The sequence below is a fragment of the Tenrec ecaudatus genome, chromosome 14 (assembly GCF_050624435.1).
Source record: "Tenrec ecaudatus isolate mTenEca1 chromosome 14, mTenEca1.hap1, whole genome shotgun sequence".
Lineage (NCBI taxonomy): Eukaryota > Metazoa > Chordata > Mammalia > Afrosoricida > Tenrecidae > Tenrec > Tenrec ecaudatus.
This window is the reverse complement of record NC_134543.1, coordinates 76,426,308-76,439,159: the sequence shown is the minus strand read 5'-3', so window position 1 is coordinate 76,439,159 and position 12,852 is coordinate 76,426,308.

Below are 12,852 nucleotides of genomic sequence, written 5' to 3'. Positions count from 1 at the left end.
CAAAAGAAAAGAAAAATCTGAGTCCAAATGAAAGAGAATGATCGCATAATTGTGAATTAGCAATCAAAGCAAATTAAGTTGCACAATGCGCTCTAAAGAAGTGGAGGCTCCTCCCCTCCAAGCTACTGGTGAGTCCTCAGAGGCCTGGGGGATGCACACGTGTGTTACTCCCACAGGGTTCCATACTAACAATCGACCTGCAGTGTCTTCAGAGATCTCCACCCCCCCAAACCCCCCCCCACACACCTGTTGTGTCCCTGTGTAAGGGTCAGGTGCACATGGGCAGCAGGGTCCCCAAAATGCTGCATTCTTTGATCTCTTCACTGCTGCTTTCATGAGCATTGAGCGGGAATCAAAATGGGACGAAGTTCTTGACAACCTTAATATTTTCTCTGTTTATACTGTTACTCGTTGGTCCAGTTGTGAGGATGTTGCCCTGGTTACACATTGAGTTGTAACCCATAGAGAAGGCTGCAATCCTTGATCTTCATCAGCAAGTGCTTCAAGACCTCCTTGTTTTCAGCAAACAATGTTGTGTCATCTGTATATCACAGGTTAACAAACCTTCTTCCAATCCTAATCTCACATTCTTCCTCATATTATTCATCTTCTCCCCATAAAGGTTCCGTATGGTGAAAGGATGCAAACTCTGAGGCACGTCTTTCCTGATTTTAAAACACACAGCATGCTTTCGCTCCATTTGCACAAATGCCTTTGGACCCATGCACAGGTTCCACATGAGCACAATGGTCAATGAAACACAAGCTAATGTTTTCCTGGTCTTTTCTGCTTTCTGCCCAGATCCGCCTGACTTCAACAATGTAACGGCCCCTTGTTCCACACCCTCGTCTCTATTTGGCCTAAACCTCTGGCAGTTCCTGTCAGTGTGCTCCTGAACCTGTTATTGGAGGGACTTCAGCACAACTGAGTCAACATACTGTTCCATAATTGTGAGCATTCTGCTGAGTCGTTTTTCTCTAGAATATATATCTCTTCCACGTGGCTAAATAGCTATCTTCCAGATTTCTTGGCATAAATTAATAGGTGTTTCTAGTGTTTCATTAACTTGTTGAAACATTTCAATTGGTATTCTACACATGCCTGGAACTTGGTTTGGGCTAATAATACTATCAGTGAAACTTGGACTTCTTCCTTCGGCACCATTGATTCTTGCTCTTTGCTACAGTGACTCTGTGTATTTTTTTTTTTTTGCCATCTTCTTTGAATGCTTCCTGCATCATCCAATACAATCTTTCAATAATAGAACTAGAGGCTTGGCATTTTCTTGAGTTCTCTCATCTTAAGACATACTGAGTGTGTTCTTCCTACTTCTCTGTACTTCATTCTAATCTTTTGCTTGGTCTTCTCAAGCTACCATTTGATATTTTCTATTCAGCTTCTTTTCTTCATCAATTCCTCTGTTTGTCTTAGCTGCTGCATGATTAAGAGCAAGTTGCAGAGTCCTTTATGAAATCTACTTTGATCTGTTCTTTCTTTCCTCTCTTTTTAATAACCGTTTTCTGTCTTCCTGTACGATGTTCTTGATGTCAAACATCCTCCGGCTCAGGAGGTCAAAACTTAACATATGAGCAACTGGTTGTCTTTTCCACAGTCAGTCCCTGACCTCATTTTACCTGCTGATACTGTGTTTCCTAATCATCTGTTCGCACAGATCTAGTCAACTTGAGTTCTGGATAGTCCATCTAGTGAAGTGTATGTGTATAGTCACGGTTTGTGTTATTAAAAAAAGGTATTTGCTAAGAACAATTTGGGGTCTTGCAACATGCTATCATGTGATCTCCAGCTTCATTCTCTTGGTTTGCATCTTTTGCATTATAATTGCCAATGGTTATCCATTTATTTTGATTGCATGTTTGATCAATTTCAGACTGAAGACATTGGTCAAATTCTTCCATTTCCGTATCACTAACTTTAGCAGTTGGTGCATACATTTGAATAATAATCGTGTGGATTGAATTTCCTTTTATGTGGAAGACCCTACTATAGACAGCATTGTACTTCAAGCTAGACCTTGAAATGCCTGTTGTTGCTTTGTTTTATGATGAATGCAACACCATTGCTGGTATTTGAAATACCAGTGGGATAGCCTCGGGGGCCTGTTTGTTCTCCTGGCTGGAGAGGGAAGAGTGTTAGGTGGTGAGAGGGACCTCCAAATTCCATTAGCCACTTTCTGGTGTCTGGGGGAATCTGGAAACTCTGCTGCAGTTGGGGTCCTGTTCAACCTAGAACTTCATTCACACAGGCAAAGAAATAACCAAGAATTGGCAGGCACTTGTTGGACACTCCAAAATAATTGAAATAATGATGATTCCAAGAGAGAGCTTGAAGAGGATGTCATTACTATCGTTTCACATCCGGGTGGGCCTATTGCTATTGCTCTTGAGTAGGTTCCGACGTATAGTGACCTCTTGCTATAACTGTGTTGTAAAGTTCAACACTTGCTGGTCAAAATAAATTACTAAATTAGAATGAGAAGAAATCTTCTTTCCCATGGTAATGGCTTAGTTACAGAGTTTCTATAGAGAATAAGTGCATAATGTGAGAAATGTACCCATAAGTTCATTTCATATCAGTATCTACACAAGAACACTCAATATTTTTAAAAAAGAATGTTCAATATTACTACTACTATGCACTCATATTCACTCCCATCTGGACTAGAACAATAAGTGAAATACCATATCCAATGAAGTGTTAGAGAGGAACAAACCGGTAGGGACAGGGACAGTGCACCTCAGAGGCAGGAAATAAAAGGATATGCTGTCTCTCGAGAATTTCACAATAGTTGCAAACTGACTCACCATGGGCCATCAATTGTAAACAATGCAGATGGCAAAAATTCTGTTGCTCTAAATTCTGAACAATAACTTCATTTTCTGTCCCTCCCCCTCCCCACAGCCCAAAATGGGCTTTAGCCTTTAATAAATATTGTAATTTACACGGAAATCCATATGGAGAAATCCTAGTTGTACACATAATCCATGACACAGGTGGACTGACTTATATGGATTTATTTGGAAAGTTCAATCTCTCTCAAAAGAATCTGGGACCTTTGAAACTTGTTCTCATTTGGACTCCTTGTTTCTAGAACTTCTGTGGCACTGAATGCACCTGTAGTTAAATAATGTATCATATATCTATATATCCGTATCTGTCTATCTCTATATCTATCTATCTGTATCACTAGCTAAATGTCAATATCTATATCTATATATATCATCCTAATTGCAGAGAGGGTAAAACTGGATTATGCGTACTTCAATTCTGTCATTGTTATTGTGCCAGGAATAAGAAAGAAAGCTAGAGTCTTAAATATCGAGAAGATTCCAAAGGGCATGAAGGCCTCCATCACTTCCCCCCAACAACTGTACACTCGTTCTTAACCAACAAGTCAAATAATGCTGTTGTTTGCTAAAATAGTCAGCTATCCTTTATGATTTTTTTCAGAAAAGGAAACTATTTGGCTATCTTACATAAATATAAAAGAAACTCACTATGATTTTCTGATGAAGATATTTTAGTAGAATTTATACTTTTTCTTCAGGGATATTTGGAAGAAACAAAGACATGGACAGTATTTCAATTTGGGGAATGGAATTAAAAATAGATTTTTTTATGAATCACTGAAAATGTTATTTTTATGCCTAAGACTTTTTTATTTGCATAATTATTGATTCATATTAAAGAAAAACATTCTTTTAATTAAATTTAATAAAATGTGTTTATCTACTCTGAGAAAAATAGATTAGCAAACCTGATTAAACTGTATATTGGATATGAGAAAATCAAGACTGACATTGAAAATGTCATTAATAAATTTGCAAAAGTTGAGGATTGAAATGTTTAAATTACAAATTTATTAAAAGAAATGTGTCTTTTCAGACTCCGGATAGGGCAAGATATGACAAAATAATGAGGTATAAATTACCAAGGGCATATGAGGGAGGGGGGAATGGGGAGGGAGGGGGGGGGAAGAGGACCTGATGCAAGGGGCTTAAGTGGAGAGCAAATGCCTTGAGAATGATTGGGGCAGGGAATGTATGGATGTGCTTTATACAATTGATGTATGTATATGTATGGATTGTGGTAAGAGTTGTATGAGTCCCTAATAAAATGTAAAAGAAGAAAAGAGAAAAAAATGATTAGGGCAAAGACTGTACAGATGTGCTTTATACAATTGATGTATGTATATGTATGAACTGTGAAAAGAATTGTATGAGCCCCAATAAATTGTTAAAAAAAAAAAAAAGAAATGTGTCTTTTCACAAAATGGTAGAACAGAATCCCAAATCAAGGTGTTAACAAGGTTAGTTTCTGCAGAGAGGCTCTGAGGAGGACACTGTTCCATCTCTGTCCTAGGTTCTGAAAATCCCTGGCAACCCCTCATAGTTTCCAGCTTGTACATACATCTCTCAGCTCTTTGCTCCTGTCTTCATGGAGTCTTCCTCTCTGAATTCCTGACTCTGCATGACATCTGTATACAACGCAAGTCTTTACCCTTAGCGTTCTCCATAATCTGGAACATCTCATTTTAACTTAATCAAAAATGGATTGCATAATCAAAGACCCATTTCCAAAGAAGTTCACCTCCTGAGAAAGCAGGCGAACATGAATTTTGAAGGGATATCATTCAAGGTAATATATCATCTAACCATAGCTACCAATAACAAATCATAGGGTGTAAAATAAATCCCCAATTTTCCTGAGGTTACTTAAAATGGAGAGTTCTTATCAGATGAAAATTGTGCCAAGAAAAAGTATCACGTTTCTCCTTATCAGACTCGATTTCCCCATCCAAAATCAATTCTTTATCTTATATTCCCTTTCTTTCATGGAATTCCCTGTCCTTCTGGAATATGTGGAATAAACAGATGCACACTAGGCTCTCTATGAGTGTGAAGAAAATCCATGGTTTAATTTAAAATTAGAAAAGAAATAAAATCAACATATAATTTAAAATGAGAGAGGCTTCAAATGCAATCAGTTTCAAGTTTAAAATATCTTTCCTCTACCCATGCATAGTAGTCTCAGTTACTGCTGCGGGCCTCTGTTTCTGTTCATTCTGGTCAGACTGGTCTCTCTTAATTAGGGTGCAATCGGGGCCCTGTTTCCTTAAGCTGCCATCACTGTCACACCTGATGATGATGGCGCAGTGCTCTGTGAACCTGATTTAAGAAAGCTCTTCTTGGTTCCATGTCTCCACTTCACAATCACACTTAGGAGAGCTTTCTGCCAGTCAAAGTGTTGTCCTCTGCCGTAAGCATGCCCTGATAAGTTTTGCTTGCAAAATGTATGGGGCCTGAAACAAATTGCAGGAGGAGCAAGTCTGAGCTCCTCTGATGTCACAATGAGCAAGAAGATCCCAACGCCATTCCTGCCCAAGTAGAATTGTATGAGGCAGGAGTCAGAAATGCCTCCACCTTCCAGCCTCGTTACCCTCCTGACCCCCACCATCCCCCTACTAGCACCCTACGTCCCTGCTGAGTGCTGGGATAGGCCGTGGCAATAGCCACAGACAACACAATACTCACAGCCACACAATCTTCCCAATTAAGCAGTTTCAGGTCAGGATCAAAAACGTTCAAGGTGCTTGTTTCTTTCTTTGTTAGCAGCACTTCTCAGCCATGCCAGTAAGCCTGTCTCTCTCTGGGCCTGGGCCTGGCCGCTCAGCCACGCAGCCTCTTAGGACTGTCCTGTCCAACCACGTGTTCCCAAGTGACGTTAGTGATGACAAATACTCAAAGGAAGCCTCAAGCCAGCTTCCTTCCCAAAGGCACTGAGCTTTGCCCTTCCCTGGGCCAGGGAGTTTTCTTCATCTGATGGCCTGGCAATCGGCCATCTCTGTGATGGTGCTTCCACTGCTGGGCCCTGGGATTCACTCCGCTCCTTTCTTAACGACTGTGTGATCAACTCATTCTCGCTTCTGAGGGGGTCCATTTAATACCCAGGGGAATAGGAAGCTGGACCAATTCTCTCTGCTTTATTTATAGGTTCCCACCCAATAACTTGATAAGAGTGACAAAGACAATGGCTATTAGAGCCATGTTAAATACTTTAATTTCACCAGTATTTCTCTCTCTGGCTAAGCTCATGCTTATTGATAATTTATCATATTCCTCTACGTTTAAAGTGTTTTCCTCATCTGATCCTGGCTATGGAAGCTCGATTCCTTTTATCTTCTCGGTGGATCTACAATGTATAAATGTATATTACCTCATAATTAAATACTTGGAGTCATGAAACTCTCATGTGCGCTAGCATTCACTTTCCCAGGCCAGCACCGAAGCAGGCAGATGTGTAGATTAGTAGTGAAGAGAAAGACCTTTCTTTCTACTTCATCCTGAATAAATAAATGAATCTGACCAGAAATTTTAAAATGTGGTATCATTTATTTGGGTCAGAGCTGACAGTGAGACAAAGCCTCCCTATCCGCTTACAGAAACAGAGTTCGGTAACCTGCCACGGCTATGTATTATGGCGAAGAATGTAAGCTCAGTCTTCAGTAGAATATGTATGTGTTAAAGATTACGCTCAAAACTCTGCTGCCGTTGAGTTCGTTCTGATTCAGAGCAACCATCTCTAGCTTTTCCAAGACTATGAATCTTTATGAGGACTTTCTCTCCCTTGAGCCGCCGTGGGGCTACAAGGAGATGGAAATAGAAGGGTGACTACTGAGAAAGCAAGGAGTTTCCCCTCCGGGATGAAGCACCCATCATGAGCCAGGCCCGAACACCAGCCTGGCTTTTGGAAAGCAAATACAGCATTCGTTCAAGAAGTCTGATGAAGCTGAAAGCACAGTGTCACTCACGCCCTGGTCCCATTTGCCAACCCAGAGCTGGAGATTAGAACATACCTACCCTAGAACACCTCCTAGAAAACCCTCTCACAGATCTCTATTCGGAATTATATTTCTTTATCTGCATCTATAGCTATTGATAATCTATATCTCTATCATCTAATCCATAGCTACATAACCAAAGATCCGTGACTGGAAGCAGCTAGGCTCAACCTGAGGTGGTAGATACTGGGTTAGGATAATTCATGATTCCATTATCAAGAGAGAGCCCTAGAGGCAGGCAGGGAAAATGTACAGATGGAGAGAGAGTAACACAGGTAGTCATGGGGCTCCTTTGTAAGTCTGGTGAAGTGGGCTTAGTATATTTGGTCCTGAGGAATATCCATCCACTTCTTCCCAGAGACAACTGTTTAAAGTATGCTCAACCAGGACTCATATCAGAGGAATTTAGTTTTACAGAAGATAACAACGTTCACTGAAAACTTTAGAACTACGTGGATGGATGGGGTGGGAAGAGAAGCAAAGAATAAATAAAATGCTTTCTTCACTAAATCCTTTCTTGGAAAGAAATAGGGACAATATCCTAGACAACATGATGCTTGGACAAAGACGAAGAAAGGTGTTTGGGGCTAGTCCCTTAAACAACATGAAGCACCCATAATCACTGTGCCAGGACTTGTAGAACAAGTGGTGCCTGCCTGTTAGGAGAGGTCATTTTATGAAGCCATTGACTTTCGCTCAAGTGGTTCATGACAAGGAGTAGATCAAGAATCACACAGTCTATATGGGGACGTGTGTATAAGCAAATCAGTAAACAGTATTAATACACGTGTTTTAGGTCCCATTATGCCTTTGCCCTACCAAAGCTAGTGACATCTTATTGTTGTCTCTCAGCTATACTGTAAATAAATTTAATTTGAATTAAAATAAATTGCATTTCAGTACTACTAAAGGAATTCATTCCCTCTGAATAAACTTTGTCTTTTTCAGAGGAAAACAAAAGCTACAGAGAGATAGAAATCCCTAACTCACGGAATTCTACCCTTTTTTTTCCCTTTCAATTTTTTCTTGTGGTTCATTAGTGTTCCTCTTTTGGCAGCTTTCAGTAGCTTTACACCTTCTGTGCTACGCCATTCTATCCACCTACACTCTATTGTTCTCCTCGTTCAACTACTGGCAAGATCACAAAACAGAAGACAAAGGAAGTCATAATATTCTATCAGTTCAAATCGAAGGACCATGCATTTAGAAAAGATTCAAGCCTGCTTTTGCAAGATGATCGCGGAACACAAAAACATGGCTGACGAATATATCAAAAATATTTCTCACATGCTGCCTGCCATGAAAAGATTGTTTGAATTAAACATCATTATTGCTCTGTCGTCAGCATGTTAGTGTACAGCGATAAGCCACACACATGCCTGGGCTCTATCATGATCCATAAATTACGGTTATATTGATCCCCCTGTTTCCTTACACTGTTAATATTTTCCCTGGTACATTAATCCAGACCTTGTAAGTTTCTTTTCTTTCTTTTCTGAGCAGTTGTTTTTCTTTGTAATCAAGTAAAAAAAGTTGGAGTGTTCTTTTGAACCTCTAGAACATTTAAAAATAAATATCAATATTTAAAGTGTTTATCAATATTTAACATTATAAACACTGACCAGACATTTGTCATATCTGGTAAATCATATCATCAAAGACAGAGGCTGTCATGAAAAAATGTGACATGATTATTTGTAAAATAAAATATAGGCAAAACCCAGGGGTGTTTACTGTTATTTAAAATAGTCATGATGAACCCTCTTTGCTTCACAGATCTGTGATACATTTCTCAGGAACAAAGAAGTAGCCTATCTGGAGCGCAAGTCATGAAAATTCTAGAGACATAAAGGATCTAAAAATGACTGAACGTATCTCCTTTCTCTATAAGGAATCAGAGGCCACACAGTTTAAACAGCCTTAGCAGGGTCACACCACCCACGAGTGGGCTAGAAGGACCTTGAACCCTTGATTCTGTTTCCGTAAGTCCCTCCTCCTCATGCCTTTCACATCTGCTTTTGTGGCCTGATAGACTCAAAGGAAACTTCCTCAAAGGAGCATTTAAGAACAGGAAGTTAGGTTGGCAAGTGGACCTTACAGTGGCTCCAGTCAGGGTGTCTATTGGGGTGAGACTCGTCTGCGATTTTGGTATTGATTCTCATGCTCCTAGTAGGGTTGGCATATTTTAAAACTTTACTGACTAAGGGAGCAAGGATTGAAGGAGTCGGATCGTAGGCTTTCTAAATGTGTCAGGAAAAAATGTGAAAATAAGAGAATCCAGGCATAAGGTGGACACCCGGTTCTACTGTAGACAGTTACACGGGCAGATCATTGTGTCCCAGCTTGCAAATCAAGTGTTGCAATGTACCATCAGACTGCAGGAGAATGTGATTCTGTGATCCGCCGGCCATCTGGAATTTTATCTGCAGAAACAAAACAAAAATTAAGTTCTGAGAAAGTCATTAATATATATTTTTCTTTTTACAAAGATTCCTGCGCTAGTTAAGACCTGCTGGTCCTTACAGAAATACCTGAAAAGCCATGATTAAACCCATTGGACAAAACAAAGGAAAGGGACATCTGCTTACTTGACATAGAGAGCCATTCTTAAGAGATTTCATTGAAACAGTTGAATTATTTGGATGATCACTAAAAAAGTGATAGTAGATATTAATAAATAGTAAGAAGAAAGTATTAGGGAAAATCCTATATCTTGAATATAGGATTGTGGGTTTCATAACTCTCGTGGTGAAAAGAAGGGGAAATGTGTTATTATGGATATTAAAAAGTAAAATTTACTCAGTACCTTTTGAGTAAATAAGTTTAATACATTGTTCTTAGCACTGGAAAGGGTTTTTGTAGACAGTAAAGCAGGAATGAAATCAGGTTCTTAAGGGAGCTAATAGGCAATCATAATAAGGGAGTATTTAATTTTTTAAAACAATTACAAGCATTATTCCTATTTGTTGTTGTTGTTGTGATAATTACTATTACCTGAGATTTCCATTTATCAACCCAAAGAGTTTGTTATTTAACTTTATTTAAATGGTGAAAATAGAAAAACAAAAAACAAAACAAAAAAATCACCTGCATCTCTTTTCATGTTTGAGTTTTACTTCTACCGGAAGATCATCCAGTAACTACCATTTTTTTTCCATTTATTTTTCCCACTGCTATCAAAGCAATTCTGACTGATAGTGACCTTATAAATCTTTATGGGAGTGCAGATTTTGCTTCCTCAAAGTAGCTGAGGGGTTTGAGCCACTGACCTTGTGGTTAGAAGTCCAAAGCTTAAATCACCTTGCGACCAAACTCACACTCACCAAACGCATTGCCATTAAGTCCAGTCTGACTCAGAGTGACCCTACATGATGGAGTAAAACTCGGGTGGCTGAGACGGTAAACCTTTCAGGAGCTGACAGCTTCTTCTTTTTACCCCGGAAGCTGGTGGGCTTGAACTGCTGACTTTGTGGTTAGCAATTCAGGCTATATGTCACTGTGCCACCAGGGTTCCTCTAACACTTATTTAAGCACATTCAATGTCTTTCAAATGAATACATCCATCACAGAGCTAATTTAAGAAATGGATTGGTAATCTACTACTACTTTCCAAACACTTCCCAAGTTATTACATATATACACGTCAATAACTCTTAGAGTTAAGGAAAGAAGCTCAATAATCTTTAGTTCCTGGATACATCTATGCCCTCTTCCTGAGAAAACATGGCTAACAATCTTTTTTAAATAAAAGGGAAAATGTATCTTTAACAATACCTTTTACTACCACTTAAAGTAATACATACATATTGCCTAATCTTTACAATAACTCTCCGTGGCAGGTGTTATTCCTCCTATATAGCTGAGAAATGAGGCTGACGGAGGTTAAAGGTTTCCCAAAGCTGTGTATGTGACAAACTGCAAAGGCAGAATTATTTCCTGAGATGATCTCGTTGTAAGACCCACATTCCTCCCTCCCTACTCACCCTACCACCTCTGAAACATCTAAGAAACTTTTTATATTTGCTCAAAGTTGCAAGTATGATAGAGAATATTTTGTTCTGAGTGACACTGAGCCCACAAAAAATGGAAATGGAGACCCCAAAATGACTCGCCTCACTGTGAAAAGATGTGCCCTGTTGTGTAGGAGTGCGCTTTACTCCTAAGAAATGAGATGCATACAAATCATTTCCATGTTGTAGGCAGGCTTGTGAGCAATATGTAAATAAGCAAGAGAAAAAATATCCACATTAATAAACAGCCCCTTGGATATATAAAACCCATCTGCAACATTAGGTAAAGAGTTTGTATACTGTGTAGTCAGACGGGATGTCCATATTGCATTCCTCAGTGTCTGTAAGGGAAAACAGAATGATGGTGCAGGTAGGGCGGTGCCATATGGCTGAATCCATGAAAATATCACAGAGTTATTTTTTTTCAGCAACTGTGATCAGTCCATGTAAGCAAGGATCAAGCCTCTGCAAATAGAATTATGACACTCCAAGTCTCATCCTGTTTCTAAGGTCTCTTTCTCACACATCCTGCTGAGCTTAACCTATCGTATTTCTCTGCACGTGGATTGAGTTCTCTTAAAATAGGGGATGGCAACCAAAGGGAAATTGCAAGTTGAAGAGACACAAGCAACAGAAATGGCCCAAAGTGAGAATCACAGATTGACAATACAACATGTGCCAGTGAGCCCATGGCTGACATTATCAAGTAAGATGACTCAGAAGAAAAAGTATATAAAAAATCCACCAAAGGAACTGTGAACTCACACCAAACAGGAACTGATGGATGAAGGGCAGAACCGACATGCAGAGTCAGGGCATACCTCCAGTCTGCAATGTCCCTGGACCCTAACATGATAGGGTGTGACGGGCAAAACTTAGGCTTGCCTGATACCGATCACTCTCTGAGAGACAACAGAATCATACTACAAATACAACAAGCATTTACTTGGTCCCTTAAAATTGTTTCCGACCCATAGGCAACCCTATGAAACAGAACAAATAGCACAGTCCTGTGCCAGCCTTGCTATTGTTCTTAAGCCTATTGTTGCAGCCACTGGATCAATCCATCTTGTCAAGGTCTTCCTCTTTTGGCTACCTTTCTACTGTTCAAAACAGCATGTCCTTGTCCACCTATTGGGGTCATGGTCACCTGCCAGAATGTCCAAAGTAGGTGAGACAAAGTTTCACAATCTTCATGTCTAAGGAACCTTCTGGCAGTTCGTTCTCTAAGATAGATTTGCACTGAAAAGGCGTTTTGAAACATTTCCATTGGTATTTTGCCAGTTCCTGAAGTCTTTTGTGCCACTTGGACTTCCTCCTTCAGTTTTATTGGTTTTGATCAGATACTACGTCTCGAAATGATGGACTGTCAACCAATTCGAGTAGAACAGCTCTTGTGCATATAACAAGCGTATTGTCATTTCACGGTCTCTAATTACTCTACTTATTTCTTTCCTCTCTTTCCTAGCATGAACTTTGAGGCACAGTCTTGTTCCAATCGTTTTAATAAGTCAGAATTTGGCTTGTTGGAATGCCACCATAATTCTGCTAGGACGAGGTCAGCACTTCTATTCAATGTACACCCCCTCGGAGCATTTGGATTCCAGATAAAACAGAATTATTTTGGTCTTCTTAGCATCTGTTTTGGAAAAGATGATATTTGAGGACTTTATTGCTGATATTTTTCTTGGGCTGTCAAGTTATAAAATAAATAGGCTGTCAATGCTGAAAAGTTCCTGTGTGGGACAAATGGTTAATGAACTTAAATGCTAACGAAAAGTTTGGTGGTTTGAATCCACTGAGAAGTACCTCAGAATGAAGGCCTGGAAATCTACTTCCAAACAATCAGCTCCCCAAAAGCTTATGGATAACAGTTCTACTGGGACATACTTGGGGACACCATCCATTGTCATGGAGATTTTTAGTTTCCATAGTAAGTACACAATGTTGTATAAGGTGGTTGTTTTCAGAAGATTAAGACTA